Here is a 26,667-nt window from a genome sequence, read left to right as displayed (position 1 = left end):
GATATTAGAACATCTAAGTGAATCAAATGATTTATGAATTTAAAGTTTATAAAAAGGCCAGAGTATAACTCACACATCAACTTAGTCTCAGACCTGAATGTTTCTAAACAAGTAATTCAGAAATTAATAATCAGTGTGTTTGTTGATTCTTCATTTTGTGAAGCTTTTTATTTTTTTCTTTGATATTTCTGTTGCTGTATTCCTCCACACAGAAGTGGGAAGAGCTGCTATTTGATCAGGTGGGACACACAGCTGCATGGCCACTCTTCCACAGCACAGCACACAGCAGGGAAGCTGAAGGAGGATGCAGTCTCCTGAACCTTTCAATACAGAGTTACTTCTGTCTTTGGCACTTGTAGACTCTGGCTTCCCAAGATTTATGGCTCAGATTTTATTTGCCTACAGTCTCAGACCTCTTAATTTAGAGCTGCCTTAGGTGGATACATCTCATTCCAAGACAATTCCTGATGGCAGGAATGTGATGCTATCCCTCTGCTTAGAATAAGGGATTACTTTTGTAATTTAGGGTTTAGAAAGGGGATAGTAACTGGTAAATCATTTTGGATGAAGACATCCTTGGACAAATCCTGGAAAGCACTATGGAATGAGGAATCTTTGGTCTTTCCACAGATTCCTCAGGAGATGGAGAGAAGCCAAAGAATTCTTTTTTCTTCCCAGTACTACTGTACATGGGGTCAAGAGAGAGTTGGTGCTTGCAAATAGCCAGCAGCACACACCCAGAGAAGAGTTTAAGATATGAGGAAAGTCTCTGTTCCATTAACATTTTCACTAGGTGTCAATGATTTATCAGTCAGTTTCTCTTTCAGAGCATTCCCTCTATTTACCACTGCAACTATTTTTAATGTTAAAAAACTACATAAAGTATTTTCATAGACAAACAACAAATTTCTTAAATGTCACCTTTTTTTAATAACTCCCTGCTTTAAAATAAAAAAATATTATATATTTAATCTCTGAAAAATTTTCACAAAATAAGAAAAAAAAATCTGCAGCAACATATAGGCTCTTTTACATAATGGCTCTTTCCCCAGTTTTTCTTTGAATCCATTCCTATCTATCCTAAAGACATATTTTATTCATGTCATATAGCTAGGTTCTAAAAAAACCTGTTTCAGGTTTTTAAAGCTAAAAGTGGGTGATCTAGTCATGCTGGCAGTCAGATGTTTAGGATGTCTAAAAACAAGCCTGATATAAGCAAGCTTTTAGGCTGTTTCTTTAGTTAAAGGAAAAATAATATCAGGTGTACAGTGTGTTGGTTCAAGCACAGGGTGTTGGTTCAAAAACAATGTCTAAAATACATGGGATTAATTATCTTGAAGGCTTGCCTACAGGTTTACTATAGAGTATGCCAGATAAATAGATCAGACTAGATTAAGAAGTCTGAGATATCTAAAGTTATAAGAGACTAATGCTTTCTCTTTTTCTCAATGAAATTAATGAAAATATGGAGTATTTCTGAGCGGTATTAAAGTTGAATATGTATTTTTTAAATCCTAAACAATTTTAGGGTTTTTTCTGCCTTATACTTTTCACAAAATTTCTCAGTAACAAAAGAAAGTGTTTTTTTTCCCTAAATCATTTGACATTATTGTTTGAACTTGGCATCACCCAGCAAACCTGGCTGAACTGTCACACTGTCATCACAGGACTCTATGAGAGAAAAAAATCGGACAATATTGTTGCCCCCACTTCATGGAAGAAGACATGAGGGCATACATACATGAAATGGTACTCCAGGTCTTCCAAACCTTTGAAAAATTATTGATAGAATACCAGATTTTTGGTAAGCTGTTATTAGAAACAGCAACTAAAATTAAAAAGTAGCCCAGAAGATATCTCCCCATGTAATTACATAAAGACTCTTAACTGAGGAGTTTATAGATTCCTTTTTCAGTACTGCTTATTTTCTGATTATGAGTGATCTCTTAAATATGCACGCTTATTAAACATATTTATGTAGCAGATTATGTCAAAACAAGTAACATAATTCTTAATCAATGCAAACCTGGTTTTCTTTCTTTTCAGTCCACCAACATAACAGGAGAAAAACAACCTCTATTAGATAAATGAAGCACCTCAAAAGCAAAGCCAAGTCAAAAGAAGAAAGAGTGCTACTTTATGTTCATCTTCCACATCTAAACTGTCAACCTTTCAGTCTCTGCCTATTCTTTGAAAGGGAGCACAAGAGCTGTCATTTAACAGTCAAGGGATATTAGCAATGAAAGAACTATCATTTAAATAAAAATAAGAGTCGTAAAACTGATGTTGCAGCTGTATGATCGCCAGTTAAGTTTTGTTTTGTATGTCAGGCAACGATATTTCATTCAGCAACTCCAAACCAGATATGAATGATAAAATTCAACACACCTTGTATTTAGTCCTCTGGCAAGAAACATAAACCAAGTGTGTATGTGGCAAGTTGCCTCAATGACTGACACAAAGCAAATGTGAGATTTAGATTGCCTTCATTTGCTGGCTGACCCAGCAGAACAGCACCTCAGTGGGCTGACAGTCTTTTTTATATCTCTGCTTTCTCGATTATAACGTCACATCCCATTTAGCACTCCAAATTCACAGTCATTTACTGACACCACCCAAGCCTAGGCAGTCAGCTGAAAGGATACAGCTGTCTGGTTGTTATTATTAGCCATCAAAGTTCTGAAACATTGTCATCTTGTGGCAGGTTGAGGACATAACAAGGAAATAACTGCTTCTCCAGGGTACTTCCCTGACCCTGGAAACTACCAGAATGCCTGTGGAAATTTTGAGTGCAAGGCACATGCAGAGATTGCTGCAGGGTAGTTTCCCCAGTGCCACACTGTGGGCAGACAGGGACAAACTAAATCACAGCTGTCTTACATACGGGATCAGGTCTTCAACTTGTAGCACTGTGTGTTCATTTCAGGTATAGCAATGCTCATTAAATACAAAGCAATTTAGCCATTAAACCCACTTGGTTTTTCATCTGAGGAAGTACCAGCATATTGCATACTGGTATCTCACTATATATATACCTAGCCAATAAAAATTACACCTGACAGAGATTAAAAGGTGAGTGATAGCAACCTAATGCTAATATCTGCTGTACAATCCTACATTTTCTTGCTTGGTTTCAGGAGAGCTGGAATAGCTCTGCTATCTCTGATTTGCACTGTCACATGCCTTCTACCAGAGCATCTGAAGGACATGCTAAACTCAGCACAGTTCTTCCCAGAGATGACACTGTGTGCACTCATTACCCAGTAGAACAGTGTGTCACCTAACCTTGAGTCATCACTGAGTCAGTTTTAGCTCTTCGAGACTCAGTGCCATAACTTTCTGCTCAAAGTTCCTGAGTCATACAGGAGGAAGGGAAAGGGGAGACATAGCAAAATTTCATTTTACACAAATGCCTATTGACATGCCCAGGCTAAGGGCACATCTGTCAGGGTGCATGTAAGCACATCTGACTGCCAAGAGAAGGAAATATTAAAAAATGCTCAGCAATATACCGATACAGCCATTCAGATCTTAGAACGAATATCTGGATTCTGCAAATTTGATTGCCAGTATCAGATTGTGTGTCTCCACTGCCTATGAAAACCCATCTTTCACCAACATGTGTGTCTGCCTTCTCCCACTGCCAGCTCTTTCCTAACACATTTGAAGTAGGAAACAGAACTTGCACACAACTCCAACCTCTTTCCTGTGAAATCAAATTATTAACTTTCACTAAAAATTATCTCACAGCATCACATCTGGATTAAAATACGTAATTGAAGGTTTTCATGCTTCCTAAAGAGTCAAGCCTAAGGTCATTTGGTTCTCTTCATAATAAATAAGAATTTCCATTTTCATACGTCACCTGATGGGAGACTGTGGATGGAAGACTCATGGAAAAACTAATGATAGCCTCTTGATATGTATCAAGTGAAAAAAATTCCTTGTTTTGCCTGAGGAAAAAACAAGAGCCACCACCACAAATGCAGTTCAAATCAAGAGCTGAGCAATATCTGTAGGGAAAGGTCTAGTAGAGAATGAAAGCAAATGGATACAGTTGTTTATTTCCATTGGAGATATATGCAGGCATGAGTATGCATAAACTGACACACAGAAATATCACAGACAGAGAACACAACAGAAAGTCAAAGGCAGCTAGTCATTGTATGACCCTGACCAGAAAGAAACCCAGAAGGGTTTGTGAGGTGAATGCAGACTGTAAAACGAAGGAGTATGGGCAGGAATTATGAGACAAAAAGCCTTCTGCTTTTTGATTTCTGCTGAGCTGGGGAGATAAACTTCTATATACATTAGCAAATAAGTTTTATCAAATCAACATAAGATTTCATCCCAGTAATAGCAACCTGAAGAAACTTACGTTTTTGCCAAATGCTAGGACTACAAAAGGCAGAGATGTATCACATTTAGGCTCATGTCTAAGACTACTAACCTGCCTGTGAGGAACATAAGGCACAGTTCTGTGCTAACCAGGATCAGACTTGGGCTTCCTGAGCCACATGACCCTAACATGGACTAGGGAGGTAGGCAAAGATTGTTTATGCAACTCTCAGGAGCAGAGAAAGTATCTGGCTGTGAGTAATATCAGTACTGAGAGTCAGATAATATCTGAGCTGGCATAAAATATAGTGCATAATTGCCTGCTTCAAAAATCCCTTGAGCACACTGGAAAAGTCAGGGTTGCTTTGAACCAGTTCTGTGCCATACCATATGGCTGTGACATTTTAAATCCTACATTTAAATCCTGGTTCTAAAACCATATTTTCTATTCCTTGCAGCTACCGCCTAAGGATTTAAAGAGTAGGAAAACACTGCAATGATAGCAGCCAGCTAAGAGGCAACATTAAAGCAGAAGTATGCCTCAAATCCCATCCCTCTGTGGGGTTTATTGAATATAAATAGAGTAGCAGGAACAGAACAGAGATGCCTTGAGCACTCCTGTATTGTGTTTATTATCTGGCATGATGCACATGTATTTATTCCACATAAAACAGAAGCTTTAACAGGGGGAATGAGAACATCTTCAGTCTGCCCACAGTAGTTAATCCCAGGTTCAAATCACTTCAGAAAGATGAGAAAAGTTAAATCCTTCCCATCATCACCATGAAGTCTGAGCTATAATTAGTAGCTGAACAATTAAAAGAGGAATGAGATGGAGCAAGAACTTCCAGGGATGCTCCATATGAAGCCCAATTCAAAAAGCAGCACTGCAACATGCTTACCAATCAGTCACAGAGGGAAGCTAAATAGTTTTGAAAGCCAGCTCAGACCTCAGGCCCATAGGGAGCTCCGCTGTGACAGCATTCTGCATGTGCCCTTTAGCTATCACCAGTGTGAGGACTACAAAGCAAGACTACCAATCCACATTTTGAAGAACTGAGACCACCAGTGAGGTGGTTCTTCAATTTCATAAGTTTTGGGACAATAAGAACCCAATGCCTGGACAAAAGCATTGGAATGCACACACTGCCTGCTGCAGCCTTAGAGAGCCACCAGCTCTTCCCTCTAACTGCAAAACTGCGCTCTGGATTGTTGCCTGTTACGGCTACCTTGGGGCATTGAGGTTATGTGTTTGGGTATGAGAAGGGGGATACTTTATAACACCCCAGACAAATCTCTAGTGTAAAGTCTGCCAGGTCTAATAAGTCTCACCATGCAGGAATTATGATTCAAGGAGTTTCAGGACTAAGGGAAGCAAAGAAGAATGTGTTCGTTGCTTAAAGGACGGTCTAAATGTTATTTTTCCAAAGTCATTCATTAATATTTTTTTTTTCACCCATGAGAGTCATACTCCTATAAATGCTGTTTCATATATTTAAAGGCATAAAAGGTGACCGGCCCCTACTTAAATGAATGAAAACAATGTTCCTTTCTAATCAGATTTTATAGGAGATCACTAATCAGCAATTTTTGAATGAGGAACTGTAGCCAGCTAATCCATATCCTCTGATGCCTTCACCTTCCCATTTACCTTCTCACTGCCATTGCTCACATGGTTATTTAGCCGATCAGATGCTAAAATGTTGGGTTGGCATTTATTCAAGCAAAGTAAGCCTTTTTATGCAGATCAAGGGAAAACACCTAAACAGTACTAAACCAAGGAGCAGATGTCTGCAGTTTATCTTACTTAATTTAATTTCAACAGAATTTACATAAGGTCCTCTTCATATTCAAGTTATCACATTAGGGAGTCTGGGCTTGTGGTGAAGATTGACAGATATTTGTGAAACTTTTCCAGCATTTGCAGAGGACAACCTTACAGATATGAGCAGAGAAATCATTGGAGTTCATTCACTCTTCCAGAGCTGGAAAGGACACAATGGATTACTTTTGGATTAGGTTCAGAATTTATATTCTTTTCAAGTATCTCATCTGATGCAACACAAAAATCTTGTATATTAAGTCAAGGTTCTTTAAGGTATATAGCCTTAACTGGCTCAGCTAAGTATCTCTGAGGGTTAATATTTTGGGTTATTTTGGAGGGGAACTTTAATGTCATTTACTTTAAATAATTTTCTGAACAGCTGTTAGCCACTACAGTCACAGAGTCCTGAAGACACTAGCTCTACTTCCCCTTCCTAACTTTTACACTACTCTCTCAAGGCCTTAGAGCAGACAACTTATTGTATTCACCCATCCCCGATGCTGGAAAGGAGGCTGAGAGGTCAGGATTAAATATATAATCCTCTCATTCCTCTGGAGAATCATGCTACCAGTACCAAAGTAAATGTTCATATTTTTTGTAGCTAATATTACAGCCTAGGAAGAGGGCTGCTATCCTGGCTGCTCTAGAAATTATCAAAGTAGACTTGGTGTTTGGAGTTTTTCAAAGGCAGCCCATCAAATGATAGTTCACTTTACAGGTTAGAAGTTAAGCATATAAGTATCAAGTGATCAAGAACCGAGAGACTCTACCACTAAAGCAGGCAAAATGCAATCTGTCAGTGATGCTCAGCATCTCTAGGAAGCAGTGGTTTCTACTTCATGCTGAGTTCATGCCCGTGAAACTGCAAAGCATCAATATCCCCTCTGTGCATCAGCCCTGCTGTGTACGATTTGGAGTCTGGAACCCTGCAGTACCAACCCATGATGGGGACAATCTCCACAGGTGACAGATGTGCACTTTTACAGTCCAAACTTTAATGGTGGATGTGCAGAACAGGGAAGCTTTCCAGTGCAAATCCAGTATGAGTCAAGGTAACCAAGAGCATTGTCAGACAAACATTGCGTATTCCCACAGGTCTCTAAGGCTGCAGAATACACAAGTTGACCCACCTTGGTGGGCATGCATTATGTTCAGTCTGTTCTTATGTCAAATGGGTAATTTCTTAAGAGCTGGCCTTTAGTTTTTCTCTTGCCAGAGTTTTTCTTGTGTGGTATATTAGAGTACCAGTTCCAGAAGAGCCAATGACTTTCATATTGCTGTGATAGAAGACACAAAATAAGTGCAGTATCACAACTGCTCTCACTACACAAGCAATACACGACATCAGATTTCAGACAAGGTATATTGTTTGTTCAAACCTCAGAAGAATTTTTATTTACTCTAGCACTAGAAGGCTCACTAGAAACACATACTAATTTAAGTAAAAGAAAAAAATATAATCAATCAACTTTTGCATTAAATCTTACTTGCTATTTGTCCAGGCCATTGGAAGTCAAATTTTTTTTTTCCTTCTTCATCTCAGACAGACTTTTTACTCCCAAGTACCTGTTGAGGAAAGAGTTTTTACTTTCATGAATATATATTTATTCATGTGTACATGAACATACAAATTTGAAAATGCAAAAACATTATCCATACTTAATCAGACTGTGCAGACTGTTTACTCATTGTGCTTCTATCTTTATCAATGAGTAGTAATTAAAAAATGCCTTTTAGCAGAATCTTTTAGCTTATTAAAAACTGTGTTATAATACATTTCCTACTACAGGAATCCTGATACAGTGGATTGTATCAAGAATTTCACAGCTGCAGCTGAATTATGCGCCACTATGAGAGGATGTGTACATTTGAGACTGGACTTTACACTTTCAGAAAAAGACTGGTCCCATCCCCAAAAATTTGCTTCTAGTCCAAAATCATAATAAGTGGGAGAAAGGAAGTATTGTTAACCATAGTGTGTATATGAGGGAAAACAATACAAAGAAAGAATTTGCCCAAGATCACAAAGGAAAGCAGGAACAAAGGGAAGCTGGTAATTGAACCCAAATGTTCTAAAACACAGTTCCATTGCCTTAATACTAACTTCTTTAATTTATGTTGCCTTTAATTTTTTTCACTTCATTTAAATATTATGGTACTACCTCGCAGAAATAAAAAAAAAAAAAAAAATGGAGGGAAAGCAGGTGTCAAGAATTTCTTGGGAAAAAAAGCAAGCAAAACAAGAGATTTGTGCTTTCTCCATACTGACTTGTCTGCAGTCTTCATTGTAAGAACACCACACGACTTTGATAGCTTCCTCAGTTATTTTAAATAGATCATTTTTATAACTGATAATGTAAAGCAGTCTGCTACTGAATTAAAGATTAAATCAAAAGCCTTGAGTCATTGTGAGAGTGCATATTATTCAGGGATCCTGTTTATTATAAGGGTAATTTTACCCCTTAATACCCCTTGAGTAAAAATGCTCAAAGTAATGACCTTATTGTCAATTATATTCCCAGAAGGAATGAGTCTTAACTGTCATACCAGAATAGTCCAATCATTTTGAAAAATGACAAACTGGATGATCTGTACACATTTTAAACAACTCCATTTCACCTAATATTTTTCTTAGTAAATTTGCAAGCTGGCAACTTTTATATGTTCCCAACATTTTCTTCATTAGCAGGACAAAGAGAGAACTTCTTTCTTATTCAACACACAGTCCAGCTGAAGTCCAGCATTCAAGTAGACAGCAGAGAGGGGAAACAAATAAGCAGCCCAGTAAACCTGTAAAACACTAACCTTAAAGTACAGCTGGTTAAAGAAACAGCTTGTTTTTCTGGCAGCAGGCAGAAAATTGTCTCCATTTTATCCACTGGCATTCCCAGAAAATACAGTATTAAAGGCTTCACTGACCTGGAAGAGAGGAAACCCAGGCTCTGGCCACAGACTAGTGGGGCTGTGTGACCTTCTGTTCTACACTTGGTTTCCCTGACTTAACATCAACACATAAGTTAGTCAATGGAAAGCTTATTGAGAGATAACAAACTCATCCAAACTAGATGTCTCACATATGGCTACAAAAACCCATGCCTGAAATTGCTTTTCTTTCTCTCCTTTAAGCAGAAAACGATTTCTTGGAGCTTGCTTGTCAGAGAAGGTGTAAACTTGGTGAAACAAATAATGGCCTAGCCTGTTCTTCAGGCTTTTAAAGCAAGTAGTATATTTGTTAGTTGTGTGTCATTCCCACTATATTAAGATGTATAGGAAAGACACTGAGCTCTTAGAGGAGGTTTGGAGGAGGGCTGTGAAGATGATCAGAAGGCACCTCTCCCACAGAGACAGGCAAAGAGTTGACAGACAGCTGGGGCTGTCCAGCCTGGAGAAGCAAAGGCTTCAGAGATTGGTATAGAAGCCTTCTAGTACCAAAAGGAGGCTAATAAAAATTATACATAGATATCTTTTACCAAGGCCTCTAGTGACTTGAAAAGGGGCAACAGTTTTAAGTTGAAGACAGATTCAGGGAGAATATATAAGGAAGATAGTCTTCAAAATGAGGGTGGCGAGACACTAGACAAGATTTCCCAGTGAAGTTGTGAATACTTCATAAATGGAAATGTTCAAGATCAGTCTGGATGGGACTTTGAACAACTCAATCTAGTGTAAGTGCCCCTGACCATAGCAGGGTGGGTAGAAATAAATGACCTTTAATGGTCCCTTCTGTTCCAAATCTTTCAACTGTTCTATGGATATTAAAAAAAAAAAAAAAAGTCTTCAACACACCACAAATTCAACCAAAATTCATGGTCAAGATAGCATTCCTTTCAGGCCTGGATTTGTGATATTTCTGATGTTTCATCCCAATGTTCCTGCCCTCATGAGCTCCTCTTTTTGTGATATAAATATGTAGCATTGCTGTAGCATGTGGGAAGGTTATTCATGGCATGGCTGGCTTGCACTATTTAAGTTACTATATATATACATCTCAATGCCTTGCAAGCCTGGTTTTGTTAACACATCTCTGGTATTGATTTTAACAGTTGTGCACATGTTCTTAAAGGCTATTTTAGCACAAGGCCCCTTAAAGCTTTTGAAGCGAATCAGTCCCTTTGAGAAGTGACAATTTACAGGCACACAGGAAGCATGACAATTTTGCCAGCTGGATCTGAAGCAAGGAATGGAAACAAGAAAATGTTTCCTTAATTTAAATAAGGACTGACCCCTTGTAATTATTTCTAGATCTCAGTCATCTCCTATGAACCTGTTCTATGTTTTTCAGGGACCCTGAAATACGGGTGTGGTACAGATGAAATACAGTTTCATCTGAGGAAGGAATATGGTCCTAATCCATGCTTCAAACTTGAACCCAGCTGCCCAACAAGAATTGCTCAGAGCTGACAAGGCAGAAACATGAAAGTAAGAGCTGAAAAACCTTGAAAACACACCACTTAAAGAAAACATGGATCCTGTCCCTAATTTACCCTATTTTGAAACAAAATCTGTAAAATATTGGAGTAATATTGAAAAAAAAATCCTCTTGGCCAAAAAAGTACCAAATTTTAGAATTTCTTTGAAGATATGGCGTATTTCAGTGGGGAAAAACAATTGTTAAAAGTCAAAACAGCTTTTTTGCCATTATTACAGCAAAAGAATTTTGAGTTCAGACTGACGGTTGCCTCAGCATTTACCTTTACTTTTATTTTGGTTTTATAGTTTAGTATTTCTTAAATTATCTCCAATGAAATATTCTAAGCCTTCAGATTTTTAAAATGATGAGCAATGCCCTTCCTAAAGAAATCATTTCAGGTCAGTGTGAATGGAATTTTTTCAGTCAGTGAACTGAAAAAATCAATTATTCCAAGAGCCATTGCAGTGCACAACTCAAGGGCAATGTGAGACCAGGAGACAAACTGGGAAAGAAGAACTGACTGATCCTGCCTTAATACTTTTCAATATAGTACTACCCAAACTTTTTTCAATAGGTTCCCTGTCAAAGCTTTCAGTTGAGTCTCATATCTTGCTCAGACCTTGCTAGGGTTGGTGTTAACAAAAATAAGCAAACAAAACAACACAAGCAAAATAAAAGCAAGGAAGTTCTGCAAGTAGAAGCTGAGAAGAGTATAAATATATTTTCATTATTTAGTTGAACTGGAAGCCACCTTGAGAAATATTTTATCAGTATTTAAATACTTCTTCAGATGCATAACCCTCTCCTACCTCCTCTTTTTTTTCATCTCATTTGCTATAACTAGCTTGGGAAAAAATTGGAGGATATAACACATAACTTCAAGACAGTATATATGTGATTATAGTGATATCGTAGTGATGTATAACACTGCAGAAAAACAGAAGTTTTGTTAATATCCGAGTTCTCCAAAAAGCAACTCAAACCAAATCTAGATCTCTGTTAAAAAACATAGGTAAGGATAGAAATTCTGTTTTCTCCTCTTCCTGCACACAAGACCAAGTGAAATATAAGTCACATCAAACTCAGGATCCAATCTTGCATACAGTAGATCACCTAGTTCTGTGTGCACCAATATATTCTGTTATCAAAACATTTTGATATTTAGGGGAAAATAATTTAATTTAATTTTTCACTTATCATTGCTTCCCTATTTCTCTACAGCAAAAGTTAAATTGATTTCAGTGTAGCTGCACTAGCCTGAGCATTAGATAGGATCTGTGTCTGTAAAGTGGTATGATCACATGAAGTTTGCCATCTGGCCATGGGGCATAAATGTAGAATTAGCATCATGCTTTAGCACTTGTGACTCCCTTGCTTAGATGAATTTACAAATAGCTTGACTTCCTGCAACAAGATTTTGAAGTAGTCTTCTTCCATAATCCTGCTAAAGATGAAAATAATTGAGGTGCCAAAATTAAGTGACCTAATTCTCATATGGGAACAGTATTTTCCTACTGACAATAACACTTATCTGAAATAATTTTTGGGTTCTGATTAAAAATATCTAAGGCCATTGAACAACATTTATGAAGGAGTAAAGGAAAAGGACAGTAAATTAATCTTCATTGAATTGAGGATCAATGCCTTTTGCCTTTAAGCAACACTACTTAAAAGTCAGTCTGTTGCCTGAAAGTAATGTGCTTTTTATTGTTTGGCATAACTCCAAGGGTTGTTATAACTACAAAAACTGGAAAAAATTAAAAACTGTTTCTGGTTCTTTTTAGTCTGTTTACTTCTACATTTATATGCACTCTGTGTATCTTCAGTTTCATTGTTTTTCATGTTTCTGTGACTCTTTCACACTGTAATAGCAGAACAAAAATCGTGACTGCAAAGCCTTTAGAATTTCCAGAGCAACCACAGAGTAGGAGTTTTATCTGATACTACTTTTAATGCTTTTTAAAATAAATGAATGTATTTCAAGTTGATAGGTCTTTTTAAATCCTTCTGCTCTGATAATCTGTATTTCTGATTATCCTATGCATAAGTACCAGCTTGAATTTTTCAAAGTGAAACCTCATTTCCTTATTTTCTGCAAAGCTTTGCAACATACAGTTTTGGATTTTCCCACTGATGATGAGATGAGGATTTACATGACATTTCTAAGTTCTGAGAGTGACTTGATTTTCTTCTTCAAACTCCCCAGGTAACTTGTCTTCTTTTAAGCAGTATCTTTCATGGCCCTGTTCAGCAAAAGCATTTAAGCACAGGTTTAATCCTCAGTGAAGTGAAGTACAAAAATATGTTAATATGACTCCACATCCTAAAGCTAACACTAAAAGGTGGGAATTTCCATCTCCTTTTGACTTCAAAAGACCAGTAGTCCAGATATTTTCAGAAAGGCAACATATTTAATTTAATAAAAAATAATATTAATAAAAAATCTTTCCCTGATCTTTCAGATCCTGCAAAAGCCAAAACTATTTCCTTCTAACTATTATCCCATCGCATATGATAATAAAACTAAATAGCTTTCATAGTTTTGGCAATGAAGTCATATTCTTTCCATTTGATAAAGAGAACTCTATATTTAAAACTGATAGTCAAAGGTATCACTGCTTAATGTATTTATATTCACCATCCTTAGTAGTCAGGGCCAGCTGAGAATTTTTCAAAATAGTATTCTGCTGGAAAACAATGTCTCAGGGATTAAATATGCTCCTTTTGGAAGTCCCCTTCTCCCCTGCCTGCCCCAGCAGGACCCAGCCCTTTGCTGTGCCTATGGGACTGTGATGAGAAGGAGTAAGTTCAAGAGGAGCAGTGGGAAGCATCTGCCAAGTCTCATGATGGAAAGCAGAACTGAGAGATAAGATTAACAAACACTTTGGGAACCAACTATATTTCTAAGAGCCAGCTGGACTGAGCCACCTGCAGCCCTGCTCTGGTTTCAATGAAGCAGCACTTTATGGTGTTAATTTCCTCATTCTTCTTTACTTACAATGTCAGGATCACTGAAAAGATACCGCACAGTACATTTACATCTGCAAATTGACCCTGGAGTTTTTCAATTCCTGTCAAAATTATTCCCTTGTACAAGAAAAGCCAACAGACTGTTCATTATAGATCAAATTTAGCAATGCTTCATTCTTTAAAGCAACATTTTTATGCCTGAAGCATCATAGAATCATTGAATGTTTTGGGTTGGAATGGACCTTAAAGACCATCTCATTCCAATTTCCCTGCTGTGGGCAGGGACACCTCCCACTAGACCAGGTTGCTCAGAGTCCCATCCAGCCTGGCCTTGAATACTGCCAGAGATGAGGCATCCACAATTTCTCTGGGCAACTTGTTCCTTGTTCTTCACAGTAAAGAAATTCTTCCTAACATCTAATCTAAACCTAGCCTCTATCACTTTGAAGCCATTCCCCCTTGCATTTCCTGACAGAGTCCCTCTTCAGCTTCCTTGTAGGTTCCCTTCAGGTACTGGATGGAATTTATATACAGTAATAAAATATGTACTATTATAAGGCTCATTTGTAAATGTATTAATTCTTTCAGGTCCTAGACAACTTTCATTTCTACTAGGATCTTTGCTTGATTTTTTCCCCCAGCCTTTAGAAATGGAATATAACCACTGCTTACAGTATCCTGTATTGCTGCGTGTGGATGGCATTCTTATTTTAGGATGGATGGGTAATTCAATGTTTGTGTTTCAGGATTCTTGGGCAAGTCCCTACTGCTGCTTACAGAACATTTTTGTAAAGTACATTTGTAAGTGTCATGCTAAATAATGACTATTAGGGTTAAATGTGGTATGGCATTTGGAAACATTGCAATCTCAGAACCTTTCACAATTAATAATATGGGGGGAAAAAATCACAGAATGCTTTATGGCAGTGTACATTTATTGCACATCTATGTTTGGGCTGACTGCATTTCTATTACATTAGCATGAAAATCATGCCACTAATGAGATACGGTGCATTTTAAGAAACACTAACAATGACATTTGAGAAAACCCAGAATGTAAATTCCACAATCCCCTGCCAAAAAAAAAAAAATTATACTGTTCATATTTTTAAATGTCATGTTGCAAAGGTATCTTGATTTCTTTGCAAGCCCTTTAGGCATTGTGTAAAACAGTATGTGCTGCTGAAATTACCTGTCAATGACTGATGTTCAATGATCATTGTTCCTGCAGTACAGCTGGGAATTCAGAAATTCAGCAGTCAGCATCTGATTAGCCACATTTAATCATCAGGAGCAGCAGTTCTAGGAACATATGCCTACTCCTGCTATCTCTGTCTTGTCTCCATCTCCACAACAACAAGGTTTCCCTACCTACTGCCTATTTGCTCGCAGCAAACTCAAGGGTGAAGTATCCATAGGACTCCTGCACCACCTCTCCAAAATAACAGAGGATTATTTCTTGATTTACCTTGAAGCAAAGCTGTAAATTTTCCAGACTGGTCTGTGAGTTTGTCTGGTAATGAGATGACTGCTCTTTTTCTAGATATAATGATTCATTTTAGACCAGGAAGGTTCAGTTTACATTACATTCCATTGTTAAGTTTAAAATGTACTCCTTGCACTGCAGGTTCCCTTGGTATCTTTGTTTAAAGTACATATATAAAAGTCATTATTTGTTACTTTATTAAGCCTTCCATATAGTGACATGAAAAGACAGGTTAGCACTTAATTGATTCTTTTAGGAAAAAGGTGATGGAAAACTTACAAAATACACCTTGTGATGAGCCCAAATCTAATAAAAATATTTTATTCCTTCTATAAATATAACATTTTTACTAAAGAAGGTTAATAAATTACTTATTTTATTTTCTGGGAAAAATATAAAGAGAGAACTATTATTTTAAAAAGAAGTTTAAAGCATTTCATCCAATACTAATGCATAAATCAAAAGAATTTCCATTTAAGTGCTTTGCTTTTTTATATATATATTAAATTTAACACAAAAATGAAATTGAAGTTTTAAGCATTTTGAGCAGCTCTTCAGACTGCAATAAAGTGAAAACATACATCATTAAGTCACTGAGACTTGTCTAAGGCTTATAAGTAACCATTGTCATGCTTGTTAAACTGAGGTTCATATGCAGAGCAAAACTGCTAATCACCTTCCCAAAAAGCTTGATTTGACATAAAACAACTAGAAAATAAAATTCTTGATACTTTGCCTCTGTGTGCTCCAAATTACAGAAATAGAAATGTGCATATACTTTACTCAGGCATACAAATATTTACAGCTGGGTTTAGCAGCCCAGTCAAAAGGCTCTACCCTGACAAACTGTGCCTGGGTGCCTTCAAATGGCTACACAGGAACTGCCACATCTACAGGGATACACCTACCCAGAAAGGACAAATCCACTGGCATTTATTTCACTCAACAGAAATAATGTCTCATTCAGAATTTCCCTCAGCAGACAAGGAGATGCTCGGTGTATATGCTGTTTCTTTTTCTGACCTTTCCTGCTTTTAGTCAATGCCAGAGTTATAATGCTGAGCTACACAGAGACTTTTGCTGGTCCTGGCCCACTATTGAACAGATCTAGACCATGGCTTAGATACTTATGATGTCCTGATATTTAGGCTCAACACCTAGTTGGACTTTTACTTAGGTATGAAATTAAAGAAGTTTCCCCTGAGTGTTAGCAGAAACAAACCTCCTAAACATAAAGGTTCTAAAAGTCTTCTTTAACAGCAAACTGAAATCTTCTCTCTTGTCTGTGCAGCTGCCAGCCTCTATTCCATGTCCTAACCCAGCTAAGATTTTCTGCTGACTTTTATGAGCATCAGAATTGCTTTAGTGTTGCAATGTCCTAAGAAGACATGCCTTTTTCACGTAATCTAGATCCATCAATCTGTCCAAAACTGGTACATCATTCCACAGGCAGTAGTTTGTTTTGTGACAGTATGTAAGCAATAAAATAATGCAGTGAAATATTTTAGTGTGAGGAGTATAGTTCAGTTTCGGTTAATAAAATCTAAGTAATTCTTCATGACACATTATTTATCCACAGTAATTTACTAGGTAGATTAATTTACTACGTAGATGTGTGAAACCACATTGTAGTCAGATGAAATTTATGTGCTGGATGGTCTTCGGCTTTTCTTCATTTATAACTTCAAAGGACATTTACTTTCCCCACAGCAATTGAACAACAACCAGGGGTTCTAAGAATTGCATGATTTCTGGTGAAAAAAATAAGATACTGATTAATGATGACCTCATTTACTATGCAGAGTAGAGAAAAGCTTTGAAACTGCTCCTTTTTAAAAGTGATGGATTTCCTGTTGAAAGCACTGTAATGGTTAGAAATATTTTGGGAACTAAAACACTTTTGAACACAGACTTGAATGGTTAAAAAAAATATGCACATAAATAGAAACACCTACTTAAGACTATTTTTTTAAAAAAATTTAAGCTAAACTACTGTAGTTTATATTCTACAGCAAGTCCCACTAGTTTGAATATGGGAATAGAGCATTAGCTAATGTGGATTTATGAGAAACGATCACACAACACTGAAAATGAAAACATTATTAATTAACTGCATGAGAAAACAGCATCATAAAGCACTTGAGGATGTTTTCTGAAAAATTCATTACTGATGGTAAAGGCTAAAAACTTAAGGAAAAAGTTCTCTCCTATAATCAAAGTATCTGTGGAGTTAGCACAATGTGAGTCTGGTCTGTGAGCAAAATGCTGTCTCCCTGGAAACTGCTAGAATGTGTCACTTCAGCTGATCCCAAAATGAGAGATAAGAAGCAAATGTAAAATCTTTTGTTGTGGAGGTTAGCATTTTATTAACAAACACCTGCAGTTTGATGTTTAAAAGGACCTGAAACATATATTTCCTAATTGCTGCAAAAGGCACTGAATCTCCTTTACAGTTACATCTCAGATCCTTCCTTTCACTGTTATTTTCCAGCCTGTTTAACAGATCGTAGCTTCAAAAGTAAATTATTAATATCTTTCTTATATAATTTCCTAAGTAACCCCTTCTCTGCCTCACAAAAATGACCTTTATACTTCTCTGGAAGCAAACTTAGCATGTTTATTTAATGCCATCATTTTGACTTTAGCAGGATAACTATATGTGCATGCTGGACATAGATGTAGGACTGCTCAAAACAAAATTGCACTAATGAACGCCTCCTGAGCCAAAGTTGTAGGAAAGGGACATTGATTCAGTAGCAAACCAGCCAGTGTGCATCACAAGAAACAGTTCTGTTAAAAATGAGAAATAGTTCTGGTGCAGCAGTATTTATGTTCAGGCTGATGCCCTTCCATTACATGACTGTTTCCACACTCTCTCACCCAGCTACATACAGGGCAGTACTGGGGACTAAAGCTGATGTGTCTTTAGATTTCTTGAATAAATCAGCACTTGCAGAGGAAAAAAAGCAAAGTGAAAACCAAACTGTCATGAGTTCAACACAATATCCATTTTCTCTCCATTTGGAAGGCAAGCTGTTAGTTTTCTTACTGCTGAGTAGAAATTAATTCTCTGGATGATATATGAGATCCAAAACATCTTCACATACAGCCCAGTTGCTTCACAGAATTATAGAATGACTTGGGTTGGAAACCTTAAAGATCATGTAGTTCCAAGTCCCCTGCCATGGACAGGGACACCTTTTCACTGGACCAGGTCACCCAGAGCCACATCCAAGATGTCCTAAAACACTGCCAGGGTTGGAGCACCCAGAAATGTTCTGGGAAACCTGTTCCAGTGACTCAGCACCCTCGCAGTACAGAAATTCTTCCTACTATCTAATCTAAACCTACTCTCTTTCAGATTGAAGCCATTTCCCTTGTCTTGTCACTGCATGTCCTTGTAAATTATCCCTCTCCATCTTTCTTGTAGGCTCCTTTCAGGTGCTGGAAGGCTACAATTAAGTCACCCTGAAGCCTTCCTTACTTAGAGAGAAGCAACTTTTACTGACAAGTACATACTCCTTCCCTAGTCTCTTGGGCATCAATAGAACTCTGCAGTGAACAAGACATTTGAGTACAGGACCCTTAACTTGTAGAGTTTGCAGGAAAATGATGAATGAGGGCATACTGCAGAAAGAGTGCATGAACGCCATATTTGACAACTGGACTCTGCACCTGCTTTCTCTCATGTGTTATCAAAGCAATGCCAGGTAAATGTTTTGTATTGCAGTAACCACAGCTGCACCAGTGATGGCAGTTTCTTTACACATCATCCTGTAAGCCTTCAAGTTGTCTATCTGCCCCACAAAAATGCTGTAGCAGTCAATAGATGGTGAGATATAAAAAAGCTAAATAATATTTAGTACTCTGGAAATAAAGCAAAGCATCAACTGACTCTCATTAATTTAACATCAGGAAAACCCTCCCCCCCTCCCCCCACCCAAAATGAAACATTTAAATATTGAGCTGTTTACACTTTGGTATCGCCATCTGTAATACAACAATGTCACAACCCCTTTTTGCAGCATGCTATAAAAGTCTCCTCAGTAACAGTTTGCAGTTTCTCAGTTAATAGAGAGAGCAATGTCTTTTTCTCAGAACAGTCTGAATGATATGTCATACAGAGAGCATGGGCCAAACATTTAGCAGTAGGGGTAAGATGGAATGATGAAACCCTCCTTGTTTAGAGATCATTTAAACTTTACACATCCCCACACTTGATGAGTGGGGACCACTTAAAACAAAAAAGTATGTGATCATAAAATTAAAGAAAGCATTATCTCTATTACAGTTTAGCCTTCAATATCATGATTATACAGTAATAATGCTAGGAAATTAACGAACACTTAATTTCACTGTTCCGCAACTTTCAAAAGGTAAGTTTACTGTTCATTCTGTAAGTAATTATATATATATATATATATATATATATATATATATATATATAAGTGAGACAATACTCTCGTTTGAATCTTGTTAGAAACACTTCTATAACACATGATGACATTAGCAAAAGGGAGTACAGGAGAAAAGTGATGGAAATTAAAGGGAAAATACTTCTTTGAAAGAGTAAAGTATTATTTTAAAATATCATTTACAATGTATTTGCAAAAATCTTTACAGAAGAAACAAATCTTTACTAAGCAGCAAAAATTGTGATAATAACATTAAAAAAACAATGGACAATCATCAACAAAATGAAAACCAAACAAATATTAAGATATCATGTTCTAATTCTGAATCAGCAGATATCTTCCATGCAAGAATATGATCTCTCATTCCCAGACTGACAACTTTTAAACCAAATATTCTGCTATACATCCCATTTTACCTTTCCCTGTATTATTAATATTTAGACAGATGACCTGTCTTTTAAATTTCTTTGGATCTTTTTGTTACATTTGCAGAAGAATTAATCTGTGGATCTGTATCTTATAACTACTTTCATTATTAGGCAATATATAGAAAATCAAACTGGCTAGTCTGACAAAATATTGACTACCAATGAATTAAAATGCATGCAGAAATTTCCTTACATTTCTAGGTGACATGAGAAATTATAACTGTGACTTTTGTTTCTGCAAAGGTTGGAACAAAAGGCCTTTCAAGGTCCCTTCCAACATGGGTTTTCTCTGATTCTATAAAAATAACCCCAAACTTTATCAGGACAGGACATATTCCTAATATTATTTTTTAATAGGACATATCATTCTGATTAGAACTCGAATGAAAAATTACTGTCTTAGCTACTTATTAAAAGAAGTTGTTGAGAAGAGAGGATAAATAAAGAGGGGGTTTGTGGGTGTGTTCTAAGTGTACAAGCATCAGAGGAGTACAGCTACTGTCTAACATGACAACTACAGGACATGTGGGTCAGAATATGAAGAAACAGAAAACAGGACTCATGGAAAAAATGTGAATAGCAGTCTCAGGCTCTCTAGCTGCCCTTATATAAACAGATGGAAACATTTTTATTAGCAGGACGGCATCACATGTTTGGTTTTGATTGACTCATGTTTCCACATGTAAACAACTAATAGGGTAGCACAGTGCAAAATCTGGAATTATTAGCAAACTCTTGATGCTATTTCAGAATAACATTTTTGTTCCTTTAATCAATGAAACAGAGAAACAGAGTGAAACAGAGAAAAGAACAGCATTACCAGTATAAGGTATAATGTTGCATAAGATCTTCATGTTAAAGATTTCTAAAAGTTACCAACAAAAATTAATTACTGGGGTACATCAGGAACAGCAAGAACAGCCAGTCAAGGAAGGTGATTGTCCCACTCTGCGCTGGTGCAGCCTCACTTTGAGTCCTGTGTACAGTTTTGGGCACCAGAATATGAGAAATAAAGCTATTAGAGAGCGCCCAAAGGAGGGCTACAGAGATGGTGAAGGGGAAATCATATGAGGAGAGTCTGAGGCCACTTGGTTTGTTCAGCCTAGAGAAGAGGAGCTGAGGGAAGCCCTCACAGCTTTTTACAGGTGAGGCAAAGCAGAGGGGCAGCACTGATACCTTTTGTGTGGTGACCACTGACAGGGCCCAAGGAAGCAGCATCAGGCTGAGTCAGGGGAGCTTTAGGCTGAATAGTAGAAAAAGGTTCTTCACCTATAGAGTGATTGGGCATTGGAATCAGCTCCCCAGGGAAGTGGTCACAGCACCAGCCTGAGAGAGCTCAAGAAGTGTTTGGACAGCCCTCTCAGGTATGTGGTGTGACTCCTGGGGATGGGTGCTTTGCAGGGCCAGGAGTTGGACTCAGTGAACCTTGTGGGTCCCTTCCAGCTCAGGATATTCTACAATTCTATGACTACTAATCTCTGTTCCCTGAAGCTTCAAAGCCCTCTCTCCAGCCGCAGTATTCTAATCCTGAAGGAAAGAAAAAAAACCTACTGTCTATGAATTTATGAGTTCTTACAAGACCATTAAACTGATTACAGTGTGACCTTTCCCCTTTTACATTGGCCCCAAGTCCCCAAAATACATATACTGTCAGGAACTCTAGAACATTTGCTGCCTGTAGGCCAGGTCTCTAGCAAATGCCCAAGAGGACACCTCCTGCCAAGCAGCGAAATACAAGCAGAAATTGTTGGACTTGTTTCATGGAAGCAGCACAGAGAAAATCCTATAAGGAGTAGTAATTCTTCTCCACCTGGACCTTAAAATACATACATGAGATATTAGCAATAGAGAAAATTTGCTGGGGGAAAAAACAAAACAAATATTTTTATAGATGTAGAAATGAGTTACTGGAAGAGGAAAAGGCAGAATTTAAAGTACCATGGGCTTCCAACATGTTCACAGTCAACCTATGTTTATCCCAGAAATAAAAAAAGAAAACCTCTCTGCTGATTACAGGAACAGAACCTAAGCAACCATGTTCCTTGTGGTTATATTTAAATTAAATCTGCTCTGAGATCTTGCAGAAGCAAGCCAGTGGTGAAAACTGAACTCTTAGAAAGCAGATATATCTGCTAAAATTCATTAATTATAGTGCTGGGGAAACAAACAAACGACAACAAACCCCAGCCTTTGATATGGTTTCTCAAATGCTTCACACAGTAAAAATGCACTAATAAGACATCAGCAGCAAGAGTGTTAAGAAAAAAGAGGAATGAAGTAGTACAGGCAAAAAAAGAAGAGTTGCATTTTCAGTTGAGGAAAGTTGATTGTACTAATGTCTGAGGAGAATAGTAGAGGATATGTAGGAAGAAAAAAAGCAAAGGAGTAAAGAAAATCTAAAGAAAATTAGAAATAAGTAAGAAAATTATATTGCCCTTCTTCCAAAAATATTAAACCAACACAGAAGTTTAGTGCTTTAGGAAAAAAGCAGATGATTTTGAAAACTATGGGTTGCATGTCTTCAAATTAAAATGTTTCTTTACATAAAACTTGTCTGTTCTCTAATTTTCCTGTCTTCCAATTATGCTTTTCTCCTGGAATATATTCACTGTAATACAAATTCTCTTAGAAACCTGACCCATTGCCATTAGCAGTAAGAGTGAGATTAAGATTCATTCTTTTCTCCAGAGTAGTCCAGGGTCACCACTGTCATCCTTCATAAAATAGCTTAGAAAAGTGCAACTATTTAGAATAAAGTTTAGAAAATACCAGTGTACTGTATTCTTACAATTTCTGCTCACCATATCTCATCACTGAAATCTACCTTTCCAGTCAGATTTTAACAGTGATGCAAGGAGTAGAACAGGCCTTTGTGGCCCTAATGCTACATCAGTAGGGCTCAGAGAGGTGCAGAAAGATTCAAATAATTGTGCACTACTGACTTAAATCATGACTAAAGTAATGCCAGAGAAATCTGTTTCCCTGGATACTTCATTCTGATATTTGGGATTTAAACAGTGCTGTGGTTATAATAGCTTCTAATAGCTTTATTTATTCAGTGTTTTGGGTTTTTTTCATGTGCAGCCTATTTGAAGGTTTTCTTGGTTGATTCCCTGTCATCTATTACTATGCTCCCCCTCAATGCCTCTTTACCACTAGCAACATTCTTCCCACATAGATTTTCATGACTGCTCCCTTGTGCCAAAAAGTCTGATTTCCAGCTTATGTCAAGATTTTCTAAGACCACAATATTTTTACCTTTCCATACTCTCAGATAGAAACTGACAGAACTCATTAAAAAGTTAATACTGTTCTCTGAGGACCAGATAATGCTCTAACTTGTAAAATTCATAGAGTTTTTTATTAATTCAGACTTTGCTAACCAATACATGGCTTCTCATTCAGTCCTTACAGAGGTATGGGTCTGTCCCTGAGAATCTGATTTACAGGCTAACAGAAGTGTTGTGCCAGCCTGCTTCTTGTTGGTAACAAATTGGCTGCAATCTGAAGCAGAATTGCTGAGGTTAACCTGGAGCCTACTGGACATTTTGTAGAATATATTCAGATTTCAGTAGAAAGAACAAAAAGAAGGTTAAAAAAGATGGCTTCCTCACAGGAGTAATCTGGAAAAGTTATAAACTAGGAGAAATATTGTTATAGAATATTAATTTATTAACAAATTATATTAGTCTCAGTTGGTTATCTTCATTTTTACACAACACATTACCCACTTTTCCAGAAATGCTTATGTAGAGTGTGAAATGCCATCCCAGAAAAACTTTTGATGTCTCCAGAAATTGCTTTCTGCAGTGTTCTGAATGTTATGAAAGGGAAAGGGAGAAACCAGTAGTGCTGACAGAGTTGTGACTATCATGGTTCATACACAGGGCTTCAAAATACAGTGTACTGAGTAGAAAAAGGATCAGCCACCTATTGAAGATAAAAACTTCATCTGGGCTATCACAAAATCAAATTACTTTTATGTAACTGATGGAGACCACAATGAAGTAATTAAGCAAGAACTTCCACACAAATCTCTTCAGTTTCTTCATATGCAGAATCTCTTGTCCCAGCTACCAGCAAATTCATCATCACTTAACTCATTCTCACAGGCAACAGATCTTAAAACACATCAAGGCTTGTGTGAGACTCCTGCACATATTTTAAATTCTGCTTCAGGCTTTGTACCTATAAAGTTACAGCATGCTCTGAACATCAAACACAAGCAAAACATGAAGAAATTGTCACATCAGCAGGTCTAACCAAACATAACATTGATATGGAGAATTATGACATTTGACAGTAAAGATCAGAATACTGCAGTTAATCTAAATGTAATAAGCAAATATTTTTCTTACATTCTTTCTTTATATATAGCAAAGGAAGCAAAGGATGATCAAAATAGTAGCTCACTTGGTAAACAGGCCAACTCAGCTGACAATCTAGTATGGCAGATACAGTGATGGAAACGTAGAAAGGCTGGACTTCCACCTACTTGTTAATTAACTCATTACTTGGCTAGATCCTCTCATTTATGCCCACAATTAAATGTCATGAAAGCTGACTTGAAGTTCACAATTTCACCTTCAAAATTCAGGTAGAGGAAGGCTCATCTTCCTGATCTAGTAAAGGTATATCAGAAGATAAAACTAAAAATCCCTGAAAATCTCCCAATGAGAAAGGAATGAAGAAAAGTGTTTCATTAAATTCTAAGCTCTGTTTAGACCAGAAGTCATGGTGGCCCTGAAAATGCTGACAGGCACAGGCAGTTCTGCCCTGGTTGCCAAAATGCCATATCTATTCTTTCACTTCCTTGTACAGAGCTTAGTGCTCAGTCAAAGGGTCATGGATACCCTTGGACACTCTCCAGACCTTCTGAAACATTTAGACTTTTTGTCAACTCTGGCTCCCTTCTCTGAGGCACACAGCCAACAGCCTTGAAGCCACAGAAAAGATACAAGATCTCCTCCCCACAGTGTGGGAACACTGGTGGTTCAGTGAGAGAAACTTTTCACTTCCTGCATCTCAATGCAACTGCGTTATGGCTGACATTATTTGGTCATGTCTTAATTTTTTTCTCCTTAAACAAAATATAATTTACCTGGAAAGTGACAGAGGAGCAAGTGCCTCTTGACGTTGAATACCTCAGGAAAAAGTGTTTTCTTAAAGGACTAAGACATCTCAGAACGCTGAGTTAATGTCTCCTCCTAGAAGGAAAAGAAACCCACTTTATTCCAAAGAAGTAGAGCAGTAAATTACATTATTTGCCTTGGAAAACTCAACTGCATCTCATCTCTGTCAATTTATCAAAACTAAACGTAAACTTAACAAAAATGAAAATATTTAATTAGCCAATCAAAAAAAAACAAAAAAAAACCTGTCAACTTCTTCATATTCGTAATCCCATAACCTCCTCACTTCATGTGTTTTCCACCTTTCTGCTTTTGCCAAGGTCATTCAAGGTACTAAATTTTGTCATCCAGGCAGGATATATAGGGACTCAAAATAACACCCTCAAAATTACTTGATATTAATGAAAAAAATCACTGTTAGTACAGTGATATACTATAGTGATATATTAACAGTATATATAAATATATATATATTGTTATATATATATATATATATACAGTATACAATATATACTATAGTGATATACTAACAGTATATATATACATATACAGTTAGATCTTTGCATTAATTTCATAAGTGAATGGGGTGTCCAAGTTTAGAATGAGGACAACTGCTCCTGGTGTAACAGACAGTTTGGGGGCACAGGGAACTGAAGACTGAGCTGTTGGTACCCATAATATGTTCATCTAAGAAGCAACAAAAGATTAACCAATCAACATCAAAAAATTCTCCTTCCCCAGTATTTTGACTCATTCCCATTAATTATTCCTTGAAAGTGAGCTTTCTATGAAAGTCAACTTGAAAGTCAACTCGCTTTCATTTTGTCTATCATTTGTCTGCTTTCAGAGTCCCTCTTCATTGGTAACCTTACCAACATTCTCAAAGGAGAATACCAAAAACCACAATAACCCATAATACAACATTCTGCTTCCAAAATTGTGAAACATAGCCACAACTCAGAGCAGTTTGCAATTCTAGGTTCTCCAACCTAAATCAAGCAACAAAACCCGCTAAAAATGATGTCAACAATCTCATAGTTTTATTATTTATTTTTCACTTAGGAAGGAACACTGGGAAGGCAAGAGTGAGATGGATTGCCTGGAGCTCTAATAGCACTTATTACTTTGGATTTACACAATGAGGAATTCATACCTAGTTACTTAATAATATTGATAGCAGCATTAATCTTGCCAACTGAAAATGGCTAATCTACTTTAGCAGCAAGTTCATCAAAGGTTAGTCCTTTTTTCCTATGTTTTTTTAATCTGTAGAAGAGGAAGGGGGTCAAGAAAAGGAGCTTCCAAAGAGCATTTGCAGTCTAATTTTATAAATAGGCTAATATGGCAATTCACAACTACAAAGGGAGAAAGGAATGAAAAAATCATAAATTCTTAAGAAAACGTTATAGCACATAGATGAAAAAGTTTATTGCTTAGAAGACTGAAGAGTTTTAAATGAAAGCGGCTGAAGCAGAATAAAATGGTTACCCACAAAAATTAGATTCTAGGAGGTGAGTTGGTGATGAAATACTGAGCTGGCAGGAGGCCAGTGTTGTCCAGTTTCATTCCATTGAGCAGGAGGGATAATGTCAGCTGACATGCTGGCAGCAAGAAAGGCCTAGGAGATGGATGGCAGTTTAAACACAGACTGGTCCAGCAGTC

General features: G+C 37.1%; 1 long non-coding RNA gene across 2 annotated transcripts in view; it reads right to left on the bottom strand.

Moving 5' to 3' along the window:
* The window catches only part of LOC146768195 (uncharacterized), a 46,890-nt gene extending 21,458 nt beyond the window's left edge, over positions 1-25,432 (bottom strand). Inside the window, exons 1-2 of one of the 2 annotated variants that reach the window (XR_014951960.1) lie at positions 24,975-25,432; positions 7,651-7,729 (exon numbers count right to left, since the gene is read on the bottom strand). This is a non-coding gene — a long non-coding RNA (uncharacterized LOC146768195). Of the gene's footprint in view, positions 1-7,650; positions 7,730-24,231; positions 24,927-24,974 lie in introns of those variants that run through there. The other variant, XR_014951959.1, reaches the window with a different exon arrangement.
* Between the last annotated feature and the right edge of the window lie 1,235 nt (positions 25,433-26,667).

The sequence above is a fragment of the Lonchura striata genome, chromosome 2, assembly GCF_050655825.1.
Source record: "Lonchura striata isolate lonStrDom1 chromosome 2, ASM5065582v1, whole genome shotgun sequence".
In the NCBI taxonomy this organism is placed as follows: domain Eukaryota; kingdom Metazoa; phylum Chordata; class Aves; order Passeriformes; family Estrildidae; genus Lonchura; species Lonchura striata.
This window is presented reverse-complemented; position numbering and strand designations above follow the sequence as displayed.